Source organism: Trachypithecus francoisi, unplaced genomic scaffold (genome assembly GCF_009764315.1).
Source record: "Trachypithecus francoisi isolate TF-2019V2 unplaced genomic scaffold, Tfra_2.0 Lachesis_group5, whole genome shotgun sequence".
NCBI classification, from domain to species: domain Eukaryota; kingdom Metazoa; phylum Chordata; class Mammalia; order Primates; family Cercopithecidae; genus Trachypithecus; species Trachypithecus francoisi.
Genome location: NW_022681470.1, coordinates 99,637,949 through 99,662,529, shown reverse-complemented (window position 1 = coordinate 99,662,529; position 24,581 = coordinate 99,637,949). Strand labels below are relative to the sequence as shown.

At 44.1% G+C, this 24,581-nt stretch overlaps 1 long non-coding RNA gene and 3 other non-coding genes across 5 annotated transcripts; 3 read left to right on the top strand and 1 right to left on the bottom strand.

The window, feature by feature from the left end:
- Nucleotides 1–987: 987 nt before the first annotated feature.
- Nucleotides 988–1,059, top strand: TRNAE-UUC. The gene has a single exon. It is a non-coding gene; the product is annotated as a tRNA-Glu (tRNA).
- Nucleotides 1,060–6,865: 5,806 nt separating this feature from the next.
- TRNAH-GUG lies at nt 6,866–6,937 on the top strand. Its single transcript has one exon. It is a non-coding gene; the product is annotated as a tRNA-His (tRNA).
- Nucleotides 6,938–20,297: 13,360 nt separating this feature from the next.
- LOC117075527 lies at nt 20,298–21,708 on the bottom strand. Of its 2 annotated transcripts, none has more exons than XR_004434023.1 (2): nt 21,317–21,708; nt 20,298–20,540 (listed from the first exon to the last, which is right to left on the bottom strand). It is a non-coding gene; the product is annotated as an uncharacterized LOC117075527 (long non-coding RNA). The 2 variants fall into 2 exon arrangements; XR_004434024.1 differs by having other exon boundaries at nt 20,298–20,537; nt 21,317–21,555.
- Nucleotides 21,446–21,519, top strand: TRNAN-GUU. The gene has a single exon. It is a non-coding gene; the product is annotated as a tRNA-Asn (tRNA).
- Nucleotides 21,709–24,581: the final 2,873 nt, after the last annotated feature.

Genomic DNA, 24,581 nt, shown 5'->3' with positions numbered 1-24,581 from the left:
TAAGATTTTCGTGGATGTGTCCTCAAGGGGCGGTGCTCGGGTCGTTTAGCTAGAGTGGGGTCAGCAGGTTTGCCTCACACACGAAAGGTGGCTTTCATAATGACCTTTTCCTTTTCTTTTTTGTTTCAAGGGAGGGGAGTGGACCTGAGGGGTGGGATGGGGGAACCTAGCTGCATCTTTGATCCGAAGAAGCACGGGAGGAGTTCCATTACTACCTGAAACCCCGCTGAGCACTAGGAACCAGGCCTGGTTTGCCCGCCGTGAGTTGGATCGGAGATGAGGGCGCCAGAGGAGGTGGACTTCATGTTAGCTTTAGATCCAGAAATGTCCAGTCTTCTCATCTATCGCCGAAATCTTCTTTCTGAACGTTTCAAGCTGACAGCTACAATGTCTCTGAAACCAAGGAGGCCTTTCCTGTGAAGCCCACTTGGCTTCCTCGCACCCCGACCTCAGTTGCGGAACCGGTTGAATTGCGTGGCGGAACAAAAGAAAACGAACCTAAATCTGCACCTGGAGCTCGAGCCAAAGACCCCTCAATTCAGTTTCATGCTCTACGAATTGAGCTAGTTGGGGGCGAAAGGGGACCCCTACACATGTCTTTATCGGTAGAGCCCCTTGAGCCAGTTCAGAGATTAGGAACCAGAAGGACTCGGCTCATAACCCGCTGAGAGCCAAGTCTGCACTCTGGTGGCAAGGAAACTGAGGCTCAGAAAGAGAGCAAGTGTTTGGCTCTGCCTCACACTGTGCTACAGCTAGGCTAGAATGGAACACCGCTCAGTTTCCTTGTGGCCTGGCCTCAATACAGCCCAAAGCAGCGGCCAGGCTGTCAGAGGTGAGAGGTGTTGAGCAGCTGCTTGGAGCCCTGCAGTCCTGCAGCCCGCTTGGGTCACAGAGAGCGACTTTCAGTTGGGCTCTCCTCCTCTTAAAAAGTTAGTATTTACCTCCTCTTTTTTTCTTCATACAAGGAGATTGGTCTTTTTGTCGGTTTCCCTGGTGGTCTAGTGGCTAGGATTCGGCGCTTTCACCGCCGCGGCCCGGGTTCGATTCCCGGTCAGGGAATGTGTTTTGCAACATCCCCAAATGGTATGTGAAGATTTGATAGAGAAACACACAGATGATGATTAAAATGTAGAAATATGTTCCCAGCAGCAATATTTGTAATAATAAATGTTCGTCAGTTTGGATTTGTTATAGGTTGTGATCCCTCCATACCCTAAAAGGATATGCAATTATTTCAAAGATGGATGTAGATAATGATAATAGCTGCGATGAGACCACTGGTGATGATGATAGTGATAATGACTAATGCTCTTGGAGTGTTTACTATGCATCAGGGCGTGGGCTCAATGTTTTATTCCGTGTCTTATTTAAACTTGGAACAACCCATTTTGAAACGCATTCCTATTGGGCCCATTTTACAATGCAGAAATGGAGGCACAGAAAACCTGAGTGACTTCAGAGTCACACCGCCACGGAATGAGGCTATCTGCTCGCGTCTACGGCTTCATGGAGAGAAGAGTCCAAGGTTCTCTTGTTCTTCTGCTAGGGATTGTCATCTTCTCAGAGATGTGTAGCCTGAAGAATCAGCGAAGGCAGGTGCGGCGAGGAGGGAGGGAGAGAAAGGAGGTGTGTATTGGGCTTGGGATAGGTAGATTCTGGAGCTCCAGAACTGAGCTTTTGCCTAAAATGCACCTTTTATAAACAGCATTTATTTTTCTAACAAACCCTTAAGCCTTCAGGCAGGATTTTCATCATCTAACTTGAAGCGGATGGGCAACAAAGACCCCATATATCTGGACGTGGAAGAATGAAGGTCAGAAAAGAATAGTTACCAGGTTAACTACGCCTCTGTGTGGAACAGGACGAGTAGTCTTTCGTTTTTTTGCCGATGACTGCCCTGATTGCTCCACAAAGAGGCATGTGGTGCCTGGAAATTTGAGGACATCTGCCTCAGACACCTGTCTATTATTAAATGCCCCCATCCCCAGGGTGTGCATCCTCACTTCTTTGTGCCATTGCACAGGTTCTAGATGCCTGAGGGCGTGATGACACGGAGGCCAGAAGTCGTGTGGTTGGGCATGTTTCCGAGTTGACACCAGGCCGTGTGAGTTGGGGCAAGATGCAGGAATGCCAGATCCACGACATTCTCCCCGGCCCACACCGCCTCTTGCACTTCCCCTATCAGAAGCGGCCCCACTGCACGTGACCACCATAGCCTCCTGGTCTGAAGTCACCCACTTCCCTATCCTTTGCTATGCTTTATTTGTCGTGCTCACCGCTTGCATTCCCTGTGCCCGAATGGGGAAATGCTTGTGGGGAGGACACCAGCCGGTGTGTTCCCACTGCCCGGTCCCTTCTTGATGCCTCCAGATGTGGGCTCGGTGGGGCAGGACTTGCTCACCATGCAGCTACTCACCTAGAGCAAGGCTTCACACCTCATGAGCACCCAATGCTCGGTGAATGAAGGTGTTCCAATGCAGGCTTCTGAGAGACATCAAGAATTCTACTGGACTTCCCACTTTTAGTCCTTTGAATAATTCGGGTAATGGAAAGATAGAAAAAGCTTTTCAAACCTGGGTGTTCTTTGTAAGGTTTATTCCAAGTCTAGAGGGCACCTTCTGGAATGAGCTCCCCTCTCTGTAAGGGGGCACCCCTTCAGCCTGTGGGACTCTGTAGGTAGAGAGGAAGGTAAACCCTGAACATTGAAGAGAAGGAGAAGAAAGTGGGTAATACTAGGGGCAGCCTGGAGTATGACAGACAGACAGACAGACACAGATGGAGAGGTTGGAAAGGCTGGGCTGGGTCGAGGAGGTGTCAGGAAGCAAAAGGACCTGTATGTCCAAGAGCCAGATTTAGGGTGTAAAAGTCAGGGTTCAGTTTTGCTGAAGAGAGTCAACAAAAGAACCAAGGCAAAGGGAGCCAATAACTCCAAGAATCCAGGTCTGCATAAGAAGCATGGTCAGGTGCAGGATCCTATGGCTCCAGAGATTTGTCTCCAGTGAGATGAGTTTTACAGAAAAACAAAACAAACACCATCAAGGAAGGAATAACACAGAGGTAGTTATTAGCATGCTAATTCACCCTTGTCTAGGAGGGAGAACAGTCCGTAGATCGTTTGCATTCAACAAAAGCAGAATGCAATTCATAAAGAAAAATGTCTAGAAGGAGCCATTCTTTCCTCTCCTGTTTGATTAGCCTCTTGACAGGAAGCAGTTTAGAGTCCCTCCATCCAGTTTTCTCTGGACTCAGTTAGGTAGATCACCAGAGAAAACAATTACAATTATTGGAAGACTTTCTAAACATCTTGGAGGTTTAGCTGTGGAACATGTGCCAGAGAGTATCTCTGGGCAGTCAGTGTCCACCATGTCTTTCTGCTGTGCCTCCTGCTTAGGTAAGTTAGGCAGGACACCACCCCCTCACTGGTACATCAGACTGATATATGGAAACCTTGCTGTGCTGGCAAGAGCATGAAGGAAAAGGCTCTGTCACTGAGTTGGAAAAATACATTGGAAGATAAATTGGCACACCCCCCGTTGAAGTCAAACTAAGAACACATAAAGAGATGCCTTCGGCTCCTGGCAATGTTGGAGTAACAGATGCCCGATTTACTCTCCTACCTGAAATCTGCCCACTGCTCCTCTCTGCAAACAAACAGGTGCCTGTAATCCCAGCAGTTTGGGAGGCCGAGGTGGGCTGATCCCTTGAGTGCAGGAGTTTCAGACCAGATTGGGCAACATGACGAAACCTCATCTCTACCAAAAAAATTCAAACAATTATCCAGGCATGGTGGTGTGTGCCTGTAGTCCCAGCTACTCAGGAGGTTGCAGTGGGAGGATCGTTGGAGCGTGGGAGGCAGAGGTTGCAGTGAGCCAAGATTACACCACTGAAGTCCAGCTTGGGCTACAGAGTGAGACCCTGTCTCATGGAAGGAAGGAAGGAAGGAAGGAAGGAAGGAAGGAAGGAAGGAAGGAAGGAAGGAAGGAAGGAAGGAGCTGGTGTGGTGGCTCATAACTGTAATCCCATCACTTTGGGAGTTTGAGTCCAGTAGATCACAAAGTCAGGAGATGAAGATGATCCTGGCTAACATGGTGATACCCCCATCTCTACTCAAAATACAAAATACAAAAAATTAGCCGGGCGTCGTGGCACATGGCTGTAGTCCCAGCTACTTGGGAGGCTGAAGCAGGAGGACTACTTGAACACGGGAAGCAGAGGTTGCAGTGAGCCAATATCACACCAAAACCACAGTATCAGAGATGATAAATTTGCTGGATGGGATTAACAACAGATTAGACATTGCGGAAGAAATGATCAGGGCACATGGAACCATGAATAATTGAAAATATGCAAAATGAAACTCACAGACAAAAGAGATTTTTTTTTAATGAAATGATTATCAGTGAACTGTAGAGCAGACTTTAGAGGTCTAAATTATGAGTAATGGGAGTCCCTGAGAAGGAGCAGGGAGGAAAGGAAACATTTATTTTCTTTCTTTGTTATTTTTATTAGGAATGGGGTCTCAGTACATTGACCAGGCTGGTCTTGAATTTCAGGCCTCACTCAATACTTCCTGACTTGGCCTCCAGAAGGTGTGAGCCACTGTGCCCGGCCAATGTCTGAAGAAACAATAGCTGAAAACTTCTCAATCACAACAAAAATTACAAATCCAGTGACCCAAGGAGCTGAGGAAACCAAAGCACAAGAAACATGAAGAAAACCACTCCTAGACACATCAAAATAACATTGCTCAAATCAGGCCAGAAGAAAAAGACATTGTACACACACAGGAACAAAGATGAGGATTGCATCAGCTTCCTTTCTGCTCTTGCCGGCCTCTACCAGGAGCAGCAATGCACTTGAGCAGAGAAGCAACATCTTTAAGGTACTGAGGGCAGGGGAAGTTAGCCTAGAATACTATGCCAGAAAAAATAAATTCCCAAAACTGGAAGTGAAATAAGGACATTTAGAGATGTACAAAAGCTGACCAAATTCACTACTAGCTGACCCACACTACAAGAAACGTCAAAGGAGTCCTCCAGGCAGAAGGAATCCAATACCAGATGAAAATCCAGATCTACACGAGGAAATGAAGAACACCAGAAATGGGTAACTATCCTAGGTATTTTTTTTTATTTTGTAAATTTCTTTTGTAAAAAATTGACCATTTAGACAAAAGCACTAACAATGGGCTGTGGGGTTTATAACATGCATAAAAGCAAAGTGCATGTCAGCAACAGCGTCAAGGCCAGAAGGCGAGGTTTAATATCACTTGAAGGTTGACTGTGATCAGTTAAAAAGGTTTGCTCTAAGCCCTAAGGCAATTACTAAAATAACAAAAGAAAGAGTTATAGCTAATAAGCCAACAGAGGAGAGAGAATGAAATTATATAAAAACCGTGTGAACACTATGATAGAGCAATTGCTCTTCCTATAGTAATTGCACCTCTATCTATAGAAATACACTAGTGGCTGAAAATGCCCGTACAAGAATGACTAGAGCATTATATGTAATAGTAAAATCACAGAACCAATTTAACCTCAAAAGCGTATGGAAAGGGCTAAATGGATGATAGTTTAAAAGAGAGAGAGAGAGAGCGAGAGAGCGGGCGCCAGGGGCGGTGGTTCACGCCTGTAATCCCAGCACTTTGGGAGGCTGAGGCGGGCGGATCACGAGGTCAGGAGATAGAGACCACCCTGGCCAACATGGTGAATCCCTGTCTCTACTAAAAATACAAAACTTAGCTGGGCGTGGTGTCGCGTGCCTATAAGACCAGCTACTCCGGAGGCTGAGGCAGGAGAATTGCTTGAAGTAGAGAGTCGGAGGTTGCAGTGAGCCGAGATCGCGCCACTGCGCTCCAGCCTGGCAACGGAGCGAGACTCCGTCGAGAGAGAGAGAGAAGAGAGCAAGCGAGAGAGAGAGAGATCCCAGAATCCTAGCGAACCTTGATTTATGTCCTCATGTACGCGAGACACGGAGGAGAGGAGGGTAAAGTTGGTCTCGCTCTGCCTTTCCATGAGAGCATGTGCTGGACAGAAGAAAGTTGCCAGCGGTTTAAGCATTTTTAAAATGCAAGAAACGTTCCATAGAACGGGCTCGAACCACCCACCTCCAGACTTGGAAGCAAGCACACTAACCGACTGCGACACAGGAACAGTAGACTGGCGCTCTGGTATCACCACGCAGAGCAAGCGCCCATCCAACGTTAGGTGGAGCCATCGCCTTTTGTAGTACAATTGTGCAGGCTTCAAAGCCTAGCAAAACCGGAGAGGCGCATCTTGCCGGCTACGGTTGAAACCCGTGCATTGGGTGATTCTGAAGCTGGAAGGGCAGCGGAATGGCCTTCGCCCCGTCCTGCCCCTCGCAGGCGTCAGACCCAGCATCCCAGCAAACTCCCGGCTCGGCGACTCCCTGGGCCTGAGCAGCGTGGGTCCCAAGGGAAGCAAGCAGAACGCCCCCTGGGCTCTAGTGATGGCTCTTCCCGTTCTTGGCTCCGCCTTCACCTAAATCTGTACGCTGCTTGCGCTCCCCTCTCTCACCTTGGCTTCCGTCGGTGGGGCGGGAGAGACGAAGGGTGGAAAGTAGAAATACGAAGAGGCGGGAGAGAAGCAGAGGAGGTGCGGACGAGGACAGAGAACCTCCCGAGAGAGGCTGGTGCAGGGAGGCCCAGGCTGGAGTGGAGGAGATGAGAATTGTTCTCATCACGTATGAGGACTGGGAGGAAGGGAGGGAAAAGCAGAGCCGGCAAGAAAGAAAGAAAAGCGCGAGCCCCTGTGGCTGTCTGGGAAGAAATCCGCCTAATAATCGAAATCTATTGACATCAAAATTACTGGAGCAAGATCAGACATCGCCGCTTGGCCTGTAGCTCGCCGTGATCGTATAGTGGTTAGTACTCTGCGTTGTGGCCGCAGCAACCTCGGTTCGAATCCGAGTCACGGCAGCGTCCTTTGTCCAGGCCGTTGGCTGTACCGTTTTGCTCCCCGCAACCAGGTGCGTCAGGGGAAGGAAAAGAGACCTCACAGCTCACTAACCTGGCGAGGAATCCAAGGGAAGCCCTGGGCGTGCTCTGTCCTGTTTCTGAGACTCACACAGCAAATAACCCAGTCAGTCCTGTTGGTGGCTTACACGGAGGCAATGGTGTGCTCAGAACCGTTTTTCCGGTCACTAGGGGCAGGTCAGGGGAAGGAAAAGAGACCTCACAGCTCACCAACCTGGGGAGGAGTCCAAGGGAAACCCTGGACATGCACCCTCCTGTCTCTGAGCCTCACAGAGCAAATAAACCAGTCAGCCGTGTTGGTCGTGGCTTACACGAAGGCAATGGTGTGATCAGAACCTGTTTTCCAGTCACTGGGGCTGTTACACATGAAACGACAACAAGCTTTTAATGACTTTAAACTCGAAACTCTTTGTTGTGGCCTACAGTGGCTTGTCTCCGAGCCTGTGGCCAAGTTTGTATGCCAACAGGAAAGTGTGGGGAAAGACAATCTTGTGCCAGGAGTCTTTCCACCTCCACTCTGCCAAGGTGGTGGGTCACCTGAGGTCAGGAGTTCGAGACCAGCCTGGCCAATGTGGTGAAACCCTGCCTCTCTGAAAAATATGAAAATTAGCTGAGTGTGGAGACACATGCCTGTAATCTCTGCTACTCAGGAGGCTGAGGCACCAGAATCACTTGAACCCAGGAGGCGAAGGTTGCAGTGAGCTGAAATCTCACCACTGCATTTCAGCCTGGGCAACAGAGCGAGACTTTGTCCCAAAAAATAGAATAAAACAAAATAAAAAAGCTGGGGGAAAATATGAAATGATGAGGAGTTACATAGAAGACCTTAAAAAAGACATAAATTAAATTTACATGAAAAATACAGTCTGAGATTAAAATACAGTTGATAGGATTAACAGCAGATTAGATGCTGCTAAAGAAAGATTAATCAATTCCAAGACATGGGAATAGAAAGAAACAAAGAGAGAAAAAAAGATACAACAAAAATGAACAGACCATTAGTCAGCTGTGGTAAATTTCAAAGCAGCTAATACAAATATAACTGGAGTCTTTGAAGGAGAGACTAGAGAAAGAATAGAATATACATTATGTATATTTGATATATGTATGCTAAATATAATGTATATGCCATATATAAGATGTATATATGGCAGTATTCAAATTTGATGAGAACTATAAACATGCAGATGCAAGAAAATAAATAAAGTAAAACAATATGTAAAAGATAAAACTATACAAGGTCTTATCTTAAACTGCTTCAAACCAGTGATAAATAGAAAATCTCAAAAGCAGCCAGAGGAAAAACGACACATTATGTACAGAAGAAGAAAAATAAGAATTATGGCAGACTTCTTGTTGGAAACAAAGTAAGCCAGAAGACAGTAGAATATCACTTTTCAAACACTTTTTAAAAACAAAAACTGTCAACTAGAATCCTACAGCCAGTGAAAATATCTTCCAGAAATGAAGGTGAGTTCTTATGCTCATCAAGATGAAGTAATCCACTATACTCTATCCCTCTTACTGATTGAAACTAAGAACTCTCAGGCCAGGCACAGTGGCTCACATCTGTAATCCCAGCACTTTGGGAGGCTAAAGCAGGTGGATCACTTGAGCAGTTCACGACCAGCCTGGGCAGATAATAAATTCATTGCAATAATAAATTCATTGTTTATTATTGCAAATGCATAGAAAACATCAAGGAATACATATTTCCCCAAGTTCTATCGTTGTCTTAAGGACTGTCATGAAGTCATTCTCTTCTTAATGAAAAATTTAACACTTTTTGATAGTCTTGACATTCTTCTTTGGTTCTCCAGTTTTCCACATCATTTATATTATAAGAAAAAAAATTCTGAATATTCTGCTCAGTGTGTGAATAATTGATCTATATGGATTTAGAGGCCAGGTGCAGTGGTTCACACCTGTAATCCCACCACTTCGGGAGACCAAGGTGGTTGGATCCCTTGAGCTCAGGAGTTTGAGACCAACCTGGGCAGCAGGGCGAAACCCTGCCTCTACAAAAAAATTTTAAAAATTAGCCGCGCATAGGGACGGGCATGGTGGCTCATGCCTGTAATCCCAGCACTTTGGGAGGCCGACGCGGGCGGATTATGAGGTCAGGAGATTGAGACCATCCTGCCTGACACGGTGCAACCTCGTCTTTACTAAAAATCCAAAAAAGTAGCCGAGTGTGGTGGTGGGTGCCTGTAGTCCCAGCTACTTGGGAGGCTGAGGCAGGAGAACGGCGTGAACCCGGGAGGCAGAGCTTGCAGTGAGCAGAGATAGTGCTACTGAACTCCATCCTGGGCAACAGAGTGAGACTCCGCCTCAAAAAAAAAAAAAAGCTAGGCATAGTGCTGCATGTCTGTAGTCCCAGCTATTCAGGAGACTGATGTGGGAGGATCGCTTGGGTCCAGGTGTTTTTTGCTGCAGTGAACCAAGATCATGCCACTGCGCTCCATTCTGGATGACAAAGTGAGACCCTGTCTCAAAAAATAAAAGCAAAATAAATAATAAGAGGGTTTTGGTCAATGTCTTAGTATACTTCTTGCTGCAAACCAATGTTATATTGGTATCTTTTCCCCCACTGGGGAAGCATTTTTTTGTTGTTTTTGTTTTTGATTTTAATGGACAGGGTCTAGCTCTGCTGCTCAACCTGGAGTGCAATGGCGTGATCACAGCTCACTGCAACCTCAAACTCCCAGGCTCAAGGGATCCTCCTGCCTCAGCCTCCTGAATAACTGGGACTACAGGCACATATCACCACCCTCAGCTATTTTGTGTGTGTGTGTGTGTGTGTGTGTGTGTGTGTGTGTATGGGGTCTCACTATGTTGCCCAGGCTGGTCTCCAACTCCTGGGCCCAAGTTATTCTCACACCTTGGCCTCCCAAAGTATTGGAATTATGGGCATAAGCCACCACACCTGGCCCATGTTGGCTTTTCACTTAACTTAAGGACAAGTTTGATATTCATAACTCTAACCCCACTCTCCTCTTCTGTGTGTGGGTTGCTTTGTGTTATAATCTCGATATACATATTTTGTGCTTGACACTTATGATTTTCATTCTAACTTCACAAGCTTCCTTTCCAATTTATCACAATCACTGAAATAATTTATGTGCATCTCTTTAAATACATGTAGTGGCCACCTAATTTGGAATGACTTATAAACTGTAACTATATGTTTGAAGCAGTTTTTATGGAACACTAATGGTTTGCATTGAGCCAAAGTCATTGGCCTGAGGATATATTCTCAGACAGATCATGGTAAAAATCAAGGTCATGAGTCTGTGGTGGTTGGTGGTGATCAACAGCATTCCTGTGCAATGGGGTTTAGTGGGACAGAAACTAAGGTTTTAAAGACAGGCATAGACAGAAGAGAAGTGATCCCTGATGTACCTCTTCACTTCCTATGTGTCAATTCCTCCCTGGTTTTGTGAGACTGACATAGGGAGACTCTTATGGAATGAATATCTGTCCTTTCCCTTCAGCTGCCTGACTTTCCTGGGCTCCTGGCCTACACATGTGTAACCATGGTCACCTCCATATTCATGACAAACAGAAGGAAGCAGGACCGACAAACTGCATACCCTACATGCAAACCTGAAACTATAGTGTGTGATAGTATTAATTTATAAGATATATCAGAAGCTATATGATTTCAGTCCTTTTAAATTTATTAAGATTTATGTTAAAGGCTAGCATATGGTCTATTCATTAGAACATCCCACGTGTACTTGAGAGGAAGTGTATTCTGTTTTTGTTGAGTGGAGTATTCTATAGATGTCTGGTAGGTTATGTTGTTTAAATCTTTTATTTACTGATCTTCTGTGTAGTTGCTCTATCCATTATTGAAAGTTGTGGTATTAAAGTTTCCATCTACTATTGTTAAATTGTCTATTTCTCCCTTCAATTCTGTCAGTTTTTGCTTCCTTTGTTTTGAGGCTCTGTTAGATGCATGTGTATTTATAATTGTACTCTCTTCCTGATGGATTAACCCTTTTATCATTACAAAATATTCCTCATTGTCTTTGGTAACTTTTTTGGCTTAAAATCTCTTGTTTATTTTGTCTGGTATTAGGATAGTTGTTACTGAAACACCAGAAGTTTGATTTAAGTCTTGCTGCTCACTACAGAGAAAGCCAATCACTGAGCCAACTAGTATTGCCAGGGAAGAAGGCTTTCATCAGATACTGCAACTTAGGAGATGGGAGGTCAGTCTCAAATCCATCTTCCTGATCAATGAAAATTCAGGGTTTAGATAGCAGGGAAGAAACAGAACTACACGTAGGAAAACAGGAATTACGGAGAGGTAAAAAGAGGAATTCGTTAACAGGAAGCATGTGGTCACTTAGGCAATTATGATGGAATAAGGGGTCTGACATCTCATTGTCCAGATGTGTACTCTGGTAAATTTCAGTTCTTTGATACTATCTGGAAGGCCTGATGGTTGGTTTCCTGAGAAATAACTCAGATAACACAAATGTAACTTTCTCAAATTTCAAGACTGAAAGGGTCAATTTCTATGTTTATTCAAAAGAAACCGTAAACATCAGTTCGATGGGACAATTGGGTTGGTTTAAAACTCATTTCAGCTTTCTTATGGTTGCTAACTACATAATTATGTTACATTGGCAAAGGGATTTTGCAGATACAACTAAATTAACCTTAAAATGGGGAGATTATAAATGTTGACTAATGTAATAACATGGGCTTTTAAGTCTGGGTCTAGAGGTCAGAGGTCAGTGAACTAGGAAGTCAGAGAGATCCAAAACATGTTAGTGATTCAATGAAGAAGAAACCCTTCATTGCTGGCTTTGGAGATGGTGAGAGTCACAAATAAAGTCCTCAGTCCAACAACTTAATAATTAGTGCTACCTGCAAATATGAGCTAAGAATATTTTTAAATGCATTTACAATATGTGGTGAACAGATTCACATTGTCTCTGCCTACTCTTCTCTTTCGCGTTGTCCCTGCATGCTACTATGTCTAGATGGGGGGACACAAACACCAGGCCTTTGTGCAGCCTTCTCTCCTCTCCTGGAATGCTATGGCTCTCTAGAGCCAGATAGCACCGCTGAAGGTGGCTGAGTACAGGCAGCTGATGGTGTTGGAAGCCATAGGTCCTTGATTAATCCAGGCTCTAACCTTCACCCATCTCAAACTCCTAAAAGTTCTCCTTATAGCTTTCTATCAGATTTATACAGATTATTACCCACAAACCTTGCTCTTCCTTGGACCTCTAGGCCAGGGCTTCTAATATCTTCATCACTTTTGAGATATCTAGTAACTCTTCTTTCTGGAGTTTCAGTTACTTCATCCCCACTGCCAAGTGAAAAGTTACCAGATGACCAGCCCAAAGCCTCATATGCAAATCAGGGCTAAACAGTAGCTGGATGATATTTTGTCTAGATCAGCCACGGGTGTTGTCAAATGTGACAAGAATATTATTTCTAAAAGTTCCACACTACAGAAACACACTAGAACTTACTTCCCAAGTTAAAAGACAAGCTGGAGGAGTGGTTGTTACATCACAGGCCAAGCATTAATCTTTCCAGGATTACAACTTGGCTCCCAAAGTTGCCAAGCTATTGCTTAGACAAATTATTTTATCTCTGTTATAACAAAATTATTGCCAGGTCCCTACAATTTGCACCTAGTTGCTATACCTCTATGAAGACTATAATTACCTATGAGTAAGAGTCCAAAATAAGCTTTCTAAATCAATTCAGACCTGTCTCACATAATTTTTGGTTTACAATTGATAACTATGAAGGAATTCTGAGTGGAAGTGCCCTGACCTTTGACAAATCTCCTATCGGTGCTTGGAACCAGCTTGAGCTATCTTTATTGCTCAAACCAATAGGACAATTTGCTGAGGCCTCAGAGATCCACCCCTTCCAGAGAATCCCTGATTTCCCAAAATATGGTTGATATCCAAGGTGCTTTTTGTTGTTGTTGTTGTTTGGGTTTTTCTGTTTTTGTTTTTTTGTTTTGTTGTTTTGCCATACAACTCATTTTCTGGAGTTTTACTTGCTTCCAACAATGAAGACAAGTTGTTCTGCTTCCGTGATGATGGACAGCAGGCAGTTACTTTCTGGAGTTTCAGTTCACTTCTAACAGGGAAGGAGAGTTTCATTTTTTTCCTGCTTCTAGGATGGTGCAGAGCAGTCTTCAACCTGGGCCCCATTCCTAGGTAAGTAACGGAATCTGTTTTGTCTTGGGAATTCTCTTAAATGACTAAAGTTAAGATTACCAAGCAACTGGTCATAATTTCTTCTTACCATTACAGTGCTCAGCAATCATATAAATTGTGTGATCATTACTTTTCTTAACTGTTTTTTTTTATTTGTTTGTTTCTGGTTTTTTGTTGTTTACTTTTTTCCCCATTGGGTTTGACCAGTTCTATCTGACTTGATCAAATCCAAAGGAAACTTCCAAATTATGGGGAAAAGGCCTCTGAATTTGATAAATCCCTAGAGAAAATAAATAAATAAACAAATAAATAAACAAACTTAAAAAGAGGGAGAGCGGGTGGGGAGGGGGAAAGCAGCCATCAAGAAAATAAGTTTTGACTACCTGAGGGGCTTTATTTATCTAACAAGGCCACCTTTGCTGGCCAAACAAACTAAAAGAGCAATGGTTGTCACCTCATACCCCAGGCTACAGTTCAGTAGCTAAGGTTCTGCCCCCTTTTTCACCATGACAACCTGGGTTTGGTTCCTAAATCAATTTCTCTCCTGTTTGATATTTGTGTTACTTTTGAACATTTTTTTCCAGGGAGCTTTCTTAGCAGGATCTTTGTTGGCTTCCTCCCCAACTGTTACAGAACAGCTTGACTGAATTCAAAATCTAGAAGGTCAGAGGGTATCCTAGGAAGATGGTGGAATGAGAAGCACCTGGAATCTAGACAACAACTGCACTGGCAGGATCTGTCTGATGTAAATATTTCAGAACTCTGGAGCCTACTGAAGGCTTGCAACTTCCAGAGGAAGGCCCAGATGATAAACTGTAGGTAATTTCAGCCAATTTCAGCCCTTAGCACAATAGCAGCTACCCAACACTACCCCCAAGGCAGTCAGCTTGTGTTCCTACGGTAAGCTGCACACATCTTTCAGGATCAGAATTGGCAAAAAGGATGCTGTCTCCAAATATTGGGGGTCTGGGCTGGGTGCAATGGCTCATGCCTGTAATCCTAGCCCTTTTGGAGACCGAGGTGGGTGGATTACCTGAGGTCACGAGTTGAAGACCAGCCTGGTGATAAAACTCTGTCTCTACTAAAATTAGCCAGGTATGGTAGAAGGCACCTGTAACCCCAGTTACTCAGGAGGCTGGGGCACAAGAATCACTTGACCTAGGAGGCGAAGTCTGTAGTGAGCTGAGATCATGCCATTGCACTCCAGCCTGGGTGACAGAGCAAGACTTCATCTCAAAACATACACACGCACACACACACACACACACACACACACGCACATATTGGATCTCTGTTCTCTAATGGCTGATTGCAGCACAGGACAAAGCATCTGGCAGCTACTGTTGTACCTCCCCCCAGTGTAGCAAACTCCTTACCCTAAGCTGAAGCAACTTCCAGAAACTTTAAAGGGATGGTACCCTTTTTTCACCCTCCCTCAATGTTTCTCTTTTTCCCCTTTTTGCAGCCAGACGTTAAAGGATAAAATAATCAAGAATAGCTGCATATACAGGTAAAATTAGGGAATGACCACACATCCAGGGAAAGGTTCAGGCTCAGAAAACATCTGTGAAGACCATAATTTTTTTACCTCAGGCTAATCCTTGATATAGAGACAACCTACAATAATAAAAAAACAAAACAATAACAAAATATAGCAAACCCTGAGGAAGAAGAATCTAAGTTCTAGATTAATCACACTAGTAGATTTGAATGTCCAGTTTTCAACAACAACAACAATAAAAATAAATAAAAGTAAAAAAAAAAAAGAAACTCTTACTGAAAAATACCTCATAGTCAAGTTCAGCTTAGGCCATGGGGAAAAATGAAGAGAAAAATAATAAATAATTAAAGAGAAAAAATAAAAATTCAAAAAGAAACCTGCTGGAACTTCTACTTGACAGACTTTAAAACAGCTGTCTTAAAAGTGCCCAAAGAGCTAAAGGAAGATGTAGCAGAAGACAAGAAAATGATGCATGAATAAAAGGAAAATATAAATAAAGGACAGAAAATCAAAAAAGAAAGAAAAAAGAAGTACTGGATCTGAAAAGTAAAATAAGTGAAAAAAAAATTAACTAGAGGGATTCAAAGTCACATTTGAAGAAAGTTGAGCAGGCAGAAGAAACGGTGAACCCAAAGATAAGGCAACGGAAATCATCCAGTTTGAGGAACAGAAATAAAGAAACAACTGAGGAAAAGTGAACAGAGCCTAAGTGACCATCAAGTGGACCAACATATGCATTGTGGAATTTCTTCGTTGTTGTTGTTGTTGTTGGGGGCTCATGGGATGGGGTTTTGCTCTTGCTGCCCAGACTGGAATGCAATGGTGTGATCTCGGCTCACCGCAACCTCTGCCTCCTGGGTTCAATTGATTCTCCCGCTTCCGCCTCCCAAGAAGTTGGGATTGCAGGCATGTACCACCATGCCCGGCTAATTTTGTATTTTTAGTAGAGACATAGTTTCTCCATGTTGGTCAGGCTGGTCTCAAACTCCTGAACTCAGGTGATGCTCCTGCCTTGGCCTCCCAAAGTGCTGGGATTACAGGCATGAGTCACCAGGCCCGGTCTTGCATTGTGGACTTTCTAAAGAGGGAGAGAAGGGCAAGAGAGCATATTTGAAGAAATAATGGCTGAAAACTTCCCAAATTTGATGAAAGACATGAATACAAACACAGTAGCCTAACAAACCCCAAGTAAGAAAAACTTAAAGAGACCTACACCAAAACACATTATAATCAAACTTTCAAAAGTCAAAAACAGAGAATCTTTAAATCGGTAAGACAAAAGCAACTGGTCACATGCAAGAAATCTTTAATAAGATTATCAACAGATTTTTCATCAGAAACTTTGGAAGCTGGAAGGACAGGAAATCAAAAGCTGCCAACGGCCAGGAGCGGTGGCTCACATCCATAATCCTAACACTTTGGGAAGCCGAGGCGAGAGGATCATTTGAGGTCAGGAGGTCAAGACCAACCTGGACAACATGGCAAAACCCTGTTTCTACTAAAAATACAAAAATTAGCCAGGCATGGTGGTGGGTGACTGTAATCCCAGCTACTTGAGAGACTGAAGTGGGAGAATCACTTGAACCTGGGAGGCGCAGGTTGCAGTGAGCTGAGATCGGGCCAGTGCACTCCAGCCTGGGTGATAGAGTGAGACGCCATCTTAATAAACAAACAAACAAACAAACAAACAAAGTTGCCCGTGAAAGGGAAGAGGATCAATAAGTGGGTATTCCAAGAAGTCAAAAGCCACACAAATATCAAGCCAAAATAAACTGGTTCCCTGACTGCAAATTGAACCCAGGCTATGGCAGCAAAAGCACAGAACTTTAAGTACTGAACGGCAAGGTAGAGCAGACTTTAGTGTGAATCCTGGAAGGGATCCAGAGCAAGCAGTTTGAGCTTATGAAGAATTTTACTTTGTTTTGGATCAAATTTTGCTCTTTAATTTATTTAGTCAAGAGAATTTTTCCCCTACACAACACAGATAATATTGTCAAGAGAATTTTTAAGGGTAGCTATGACACTAGTATGTGCCTTTCTTTAAATTTGATCCTCCTATCAACTGTTTAAAATAAGAGATCTCCAAATTTTTTAAAATTCAGGTGTCTAATTTAAGGGATCCATCTTCACTCCACTGGCAACTAGAATTTCCAATGGTATAATTATTCCAATAGCAATTCAACCAAATAGCCTCTTTGTGGAAAGCCCAGGATGTCATTTTCCAGGTTAACTTCCTGGGAAGGTCATAGAAGAGGCAATCCCAAAGATTCCCCTCCGAGAAGAAAGTTCAATGCAAGGAGTAGGCCACAGATGGTTAAGGATGATATTTGCCTCCAGATATCATCTGGACACATTTATGGGGGCTTCCAGTCACAGACGTGTGAGTCTGTGATACCATGTAGGCCCTCTTGGGATTGAGCTTTCCTAGGACTAATCAGGCAACAAGAGTTGAGACGTCAAAAGCCTTGAAGGGATGGGACTTCTTAAGGCAAACCCCAAGAGGTTGACATAGTCAGAACAAAAAGTGTGCTCGGGTTCCCAGTCATTTTCAGACAGGCTACCTAGTATGACCTGAAAATTACCACCTCTTACCAGATAGGTGAAACCAAGAAAAAGTGCTCCCACTTGGTCACATGTCAAGCTCTCGTAGGAGATAAAATAAGATGAGAAGGAACCTCAACCACTACTCCCTTTTATGACAGAATAACACAAAAAGACAAAGGAACAGACAATTTCTGGGAAGAAAGGGATTAAACAATATGAATTGGTACCACAACATACCAAAAAGCACACTAGAGTCACTACACTCAAGACTAGTCACACAAATTCTTTTCTCCCATTAATCAAGATTTTGGAGAGGGAAAAGAAACTGATTTTTACTATTCACTTGATCAGATTCCACACAGAGAAGGAGGCCAGGAACCTGGCTGTTAAAAAATTCTTACCCTTACAACAACTGATCTGATCCTGGGTTCTTCACTGCAGCTTCCAGAAGAGCAGAGCTTTGCTATCCTGCTTATAGCTCCAAAACTGTAGGGGCCAATGGAAACCCTCCCTCTTAACCCTCTGAAGTTTCACTCAAAAATCAAGTCACAAAAGGCAGATTAGTAGGTGAAGAGGCATAAAACGTACTGACATGTACATGGGGAGAGCCACAGAGTGATTACCCTACCCTACCTACAATGGGATGCAGATGCTTATATACCATCTCGAGGTAACAGAATGAATGAGGGCTCAAAGCATGGCCAAAACCAGGCACCATCAGAGTCAGATGTATATCCATTTATTGTGGGCAAGACAGGTTGTGGGAGGGAGAGAAGAGGAGGCTTGGCTAGCAAAGTTGGTCTTAATATGTAAATGAAATCTTACAGGTAGCAGCTCTCAGAGAGAATAAATCCTAAAAGTTTCTTTCAGACCTTTACAGGTGTCAGACTCTCAGTTAATCTTTCCTAGATCTGGGCAAGGAAAGACTTGGCTGCATCAATGCAGATTCTCTACAGATGCAAATCTCCACAACAAAAGACAACTTTGCAGAGCTACTTCTGCAGCTGGCTTTCTAAACAGACATCTCAAAATATGTCAAAGAAATGTATTTTGGGGAAAAATATTTTTAATTCCTTGACGCCTACATCCTGATGCACCTGCCGTTTCAACGCAACATTGTTGGTGGCAACTCCATTCTTTCCTACACTCAAGCCAAAAAAACAGACTCTCCTTGAGGCTAGTCTTTTTCTAACAGCATACACACAATTTGTCAGAAAAATTATGTTTCCTATTTGGGTTAATTACAGACTTTGATCTGCCCAATCTTTCTCTTTCTTGGTCTCTGAATTTTGGCGAAGGAGTCTCCTGATACAGGCGGGATGGATTCTAATGAGGAGGAGGCTCAAAACCGTCAGACTTATTTAAGAGTCTTAATCTCGGGGTCTGGGTTTGGGCCGCCCTTGAACCTTTTCCTTGGGTTCCTACTCGTCAAAATCAGCCTGGCCAGGCCTGTCTTCAAGGCCCAGGGGCAGGGCCAGGTCCTCCCGTTGCTTCTTGAAGCTTCTCCCGCACCCTCCCCTTTCCTGTGACCTGCAGAGAAGCTTCAGGGGCATTTATTCAATTTGCTAGGAGCCCATGAGGCGCAGGTGCGTGTGACTCTGGTTCCCACCACACCCGCCGCCCTCTTTTGTCCTCTCGCTGTCTGAGGCAGGCAGCAAAGTTCCGGGTGAACTTGGGCGCCAAAGACACCCCGCCAGAGAGGGACCGGTAGGGAAGGGCACCCTACTCCTTCGCAGGAGGGATCCAAAAAAGGTCTTGAAGAAACAGAACGGGAGAGTTGGAAGTAGATCAAAGGGAAAAAAAGAAATCCTAGGAGACTTCCTATCTGAAGGCACCACGAAGAGAAAGTCCGCCTCCTCTGGGCTGGATCCTCACCTCACTGGTGAACCGAGTTCCAGTCTCCGTTGGAGACCAAGTCAGTTGACTTTGGCTTGACTCCTAGTGAAGAAGCCACGCTTTGTCCTCCCTTGTTTAGTTTTTGATCCTGAAGGACTTGATTGTCTCTCTCGGGCTTTCCATGGATTCCAGGGATGCAACTGAGAAGTTTGTATTTAATGCACTTACTTGAAGTAAGAATAGTTTAAAGTATTTTTGCAAAGAAAAATATTTCCTTTTGCACTGAAGACATTCAGATGCGAGGAAAATCACTCGGCTGGGGAAAGCAAATGCTGTCCAGAATGTCTCACAAACACAAATTACACGTCAGCAGGTAGGTTTGACCCTCAGGTTGGGCACATTTTAAGTGCACTGTTGGTGGAACTTAAGATGAATCTAGGACATTCATGATTAATATTTTTAGGTTTTTAGTAAAATTTAATATTTTAATTTTAAATACACATTCTGAAAATTATATAACCAGCACGAGAAACTGGCTTTATGCCTTTTTTACAAACACAGGAAAGATGATACTATAATAACAATGCTTCATAAATGGCAACATTTTTTAAGTACCTAGAGAAAACAAGTTAACCTAGAATTCTATGCAAAAATAAAATTTCAAAACTGTGAGTGAAATAAGGATACTGAAAAACTTACAAAAGCTAAAGGAATTCACCAACCCATGCTACAAGAAATCTTAAGAGTCTTCCAAGCAGAAGCAAAAGGATACCAGATAAAAATGTGGGCCTATATGAAGGAACAAATCTTGGAAATGGCATTTAGAAAGTATGTACTATACGTTTTCTTATAATTTAAATATTTAAAAAATTTGACATAATAAAAGTAATAATAATCACAAAGCTTATAATAAATAAAGTAAAATTACGTAACACTAGGATAAAGGCCAGAAAGGGAGGTATGATGACACTTGAAAGCAGACTGTGATAAATTAAAGATGTATCCCAGAAACCCTAATGCAGCCACTGAAATAAGAAAAGCGTTATCGCTAATAAAGCAACAAAGGAAAGAAAATGGAATGAAATAAAAGCTATGTAAACACTATGCTGGAACAACTGCTCTCCAGGCCTCCACCCTATAGAAATATACCAGTGGGCAATGAGAAGTGTACAAGAATGATGCCTGCAGCATTATTTGCAATCATAAAATAACAGAACCAAAGTAATTTTAAAGAGATATGAAAAGGGTTTTATTTATTTATTTAACAGACAATTGAACAAACAAACAATGGAAGCAAGTCCTTTGCAAAAAGAACAGAGGGTCATGATGATGCTACTCCTCCAAGGATTTCAGGGTTCCCAGATGCCTAGGTTTCTGTCTAGTTCTGGAAGATGTCATTCTTTGGGAGCAACAGGTCCTCGAGTTTGGGGGCTCTTTCAGGTTCTCTCTCCATTTCCCCATTCTGCTACAATAAATAAACAAACAAAAACAATTCTCACTTCCAGAAGATCCCGCCTGTGCCTCTGCACGAGCCTTTCAGGAGGTCTGGATGTCTGGTCCGCCGCTCCCTGGCTTCTTTCCCAGCTTTTGCTTTTTCCTTCCCCCGCTCCCGCCCTACGGTCACACGACCCGACCGACCACCGCCCAGCTGAGTCTCCGCGGCTCCACCGCGCAGAAGGTGCACCGGAGGCCCTGCCAGTTGTCCGCCCACGGGGGTGCCGAGAAATCAACGCTTTGTAAACAGAACTTCCCCATGGAAAAAAACCTCTTGATTTCCACTCTTAGGGCTCTTCAAAGGACTAAAAGCTAAAGGCGACGATGGATTCATTCGACAAGTCCTAGTCGGGCGGCCTGGGGAGTGCCAGACCCTGCTTCCTGGGAGGGGACCCACGAGCGACCCTCGCCACCATCCCTGGCCTGGTGGAGCCCACTTGCGGAACACAGGATCGGAAGATGGCAGCGGAAGCTCCGTAGCGGCCCCGAAAGCGACTGGGCGGGGTGGGCACAGGCTCCCTCACTGGGTGAAGGCGGCACAAAGAACGGGAAGAACAATCCCGGGAGCCCACCGGGTGTTCAGCTTCCCTTGGGACCCCAGGCGGCTGGGGCTGGGTCGCCGACCGGGGAGTTTCTGGGGGGCTTCTGAAGCAGGAGAGGGGCAGGGCATGCGAAGGCCATTCGGCTCTCCGTCTGGCTCCAAAATCTCCTAACGCTCAGGTGTCCAACGTGACCAGCGCGACTCACCGCTCTAATCTCTCTGGTTTTCCAAGGCCTTGCTCAGTCGTCCTGCCGGGCGGGCCCTGAGAATAAAAGGACTGAGGAAGTTTAGTGAGTGCGCCCTTCATATATCGCGTAGTAGAATCAGCAGTCCTTGTCTCTGTGGCGCAATCGGTTAGCGCGTTCGGCTGTTAACCGAAAGGTTGGTGGTTCGAGCCCACCCAGGGACGCTGATTGCAACTTTTAAAGCATGCACGCATTGTCAATCACTACATAAATGGGGAAGATTTTATCCTGAAACGGTGTGCTAGGAACCCACTTCTGGCGTGATAAAATTCTAATTCAGTGCGTTATACGCTTAAACGAGTGATTTACATGCCTCCAGTTTTTCATATTTTAGTAATAAGAGTCCAGTAGTATCTCCAGGATGTGCCTGGATTTACTGATTGCTCTATCAATAATGTGACCAGTGGAATCAGCCATCATCATAGTGATCCTCTCCATCATTTTTGAAAACAGTATTTTCCCCCAGTTTGTGCATGATTTATTTAACCCTTTTCAAAACGTTTTTGTTAACCAGGTGTGGTGGCATGCACCTGTAATCCCAGCTACTCGGGAGGCTGAGGCAGGAGAATCATTTGAACTTGGGAGGTGGAGGCTGCAGTGAGCTGGGATGGTTACACTCCAGCCTGGGCAACAGAGTGTGACTCCATCTCAAAAATAAATAAATAAATACATAAATGTTTTTGGGATGCGGTTGGTTTCATGGTTTTAGGATTACAAAGAATGCTGCAGTCAACATTCTTGTACACATATCTTTGGTCATTGTGGAAATGTCTACACCACAGATATTTCTATAGTGTAGAGAACTGGATGCACCATTGCTACATTATAGTGTTTATATAATGCTTCTAATTTGAGTACATTCTGCAAATGTATCTTTCACGGGAGCAGTACCTAATAATATTCCAATATGAATATTTATAAGAGGAAAAATGTGCAGATGTGCAATTGAGCTTTGTGCCTCTCCATGGGGCCCATGTTCATAAAATGGTGGCATTAGCTATCTGAGAGTGGAGTTTGTTGCCCTCTGACGTCAAAAGCTGAAGCAGAGGACATGAAAACCCTCTCTGCACATCCTCTGCAGTCTGGCCAGAATCATTTCCTAGGTGGGTGGTCTCTTATCAGGAGGGAATGCTGCTTGCTTGCTTTGTCAAAACCACAAAAGGGAGGGAAAGTATCAGGCTGCTGGTTGATAACAGTAGTGAAGCAAGTCTTTCCAAAGAGTTGGTTTGTTAATGCTTAGGAAAAAAATCCTAATTCTTACCAAATGGTGCCGTGCAGTTCCAGGCTCTTGGTGTCCCAAACAAAGAACTGTACATGACACACACAAAGCAGCAAAGCAAAGCAAAAGTTTATTAAGCACAGTAACGCTCTCAGAGTGGAGAGAGTGGGCTGACCTCTGGGAGATGAGATCAGTATTAGTTTGGTGTACTTTGGGTCTGTTTCTGCGTGGTTTTTTTCCTTCTCTTCACGAGGATGCATAATCTTTAGCCAGTGTTTGCCTTTAGACTGATAGGTGGGTTGCTTAGTTACTTTGGTCCTTGTGTGCTTGCACATTGCCTCCATCTCATAATTTTAAGTAAATGCATGATATGCAGTCCATATGCCTGAGTTTTAATGAGCTGATTATCATATAGCGTTATGTTAAGGATACTTTTTTTCTCAAATGCACATGTCTATCTCTGAGGAGCTGCCCCTTTACTGGTTTGGATCTTGACAGCAATGGGGTCCTTGTTTGCTTTTTTTTTTTTTGAGAGAGAGAGGCTCTCTCTGTTGCCCAGTCTGGAGTGTAGTGGCACAATCTCAGCTCCTGCAACCTCCCCCTCCCGGGTTCAAGCGATGCTCCTGTCTCAGCCTCCTGAGTAGCCTGGAGTACAGGAGTGCACCACCACGCCCAGCTAATTTTTTGTATTTTTAGTAGAGACAGGGTTTCAACAAGTTGGCCAGACTGATCTCAAACTCTTGACCTCAGGTGATCTGCCTGCCTTGGCCTCCCAAAATACTGGGATTACAGGTGTGAGACACCGCACGCGGCCTTGCTTGCATTTTTTTAATCTTACTTTTTGTTTTGGCTGCTCAACTTCTGCCTTTTTTCTTGCTTCTTGCTCTTCTGCCCCATCACCTTTCTTCTGTTTGTGCCTTTACTCATTGTGTCTTTTATCGAACTTCCAATTCCCTCTGCTGTTCTCCTGCCTCATAATGGCAGTTAGTGAGGGAAGGATTTTAAGGGGGCATGTCCGACCTCCTATTCTGTCACAGCCAGAAACAGCTTTCAAGGTTTCTCTGCGGTCCTGTCAGCCAAGAGGGGGTCGGTTCAGTTGGTTGTACGGCCTAGGGCTTGTTTTTATTTCTCAGTCCTGACAAGGGAAGGCTGGATTAATGCGGATTCTCTGCAGGTGTAAATTTCCCCTACAAAAGACAGTTTTGCAGAGTTACTTCTGTTTGCTGGCTCTCTGAGAGCCATCTTAAAATATGCCAAAGAAATATATTCTGGGGTAAAATATTTTGATTTTCTCCATCTATCTACAGCTTCATCATGCTGACAGCGTCCAGTCCAAGCATACCTGAAGCCTTTCTTTTTAAAAAGCTTTCCCACCCTTCTGACTACCTTCAAGTCTCTGCCAACAAACAAGTAACAGTGGCTGATCCCCTGCTACAGGAAGCTCAGAATAAATAGCTTTTGCTTTTTTTCCCATTTGATTGGTCTTCGTTTATTTGCAGAAGCTTCAATGTAGAGTTGACAAGGACTCCATCTTTGACCAAACCTTAGTAGTTTCCTCTGAGCCCTTTTCTCTATTAGTTCTTTGCTTGCCAAGTCCAGTTTTAGGAAAGAGTACTGTTGAGTCTAGTTTAGCAAGAGTCCTCCCAACCACCTTTGATAGCTAATCAAGTTCCTCTTAGTAATTTTCCATCCACTGACTTTCTTACCTTGCCAATTGGCTATAATCTTCAACTCTTCCTGCTGTATTTGAGGTTGAGCTCAGTTCTCTGTTGGTCTCTCTTGCCTACTGTAGTACATACAATAAAATCTGTCTGATGCTTTTAACAAGTGTCCAGTGTAGTCCCTCAGAAACTACCTTTGCAAAATTGTGACAATAAGAGAAAGCTGACACGGCTGACTCCATCTTGGTTCTAGCCTCACAGACTAGCTGTCTTTGCTCATTCCTGTGCAATTTCTCCCAAGCTCTCTTTGGGAAAAATTGTGTTTATAGTTTAAATCAGGGATCCC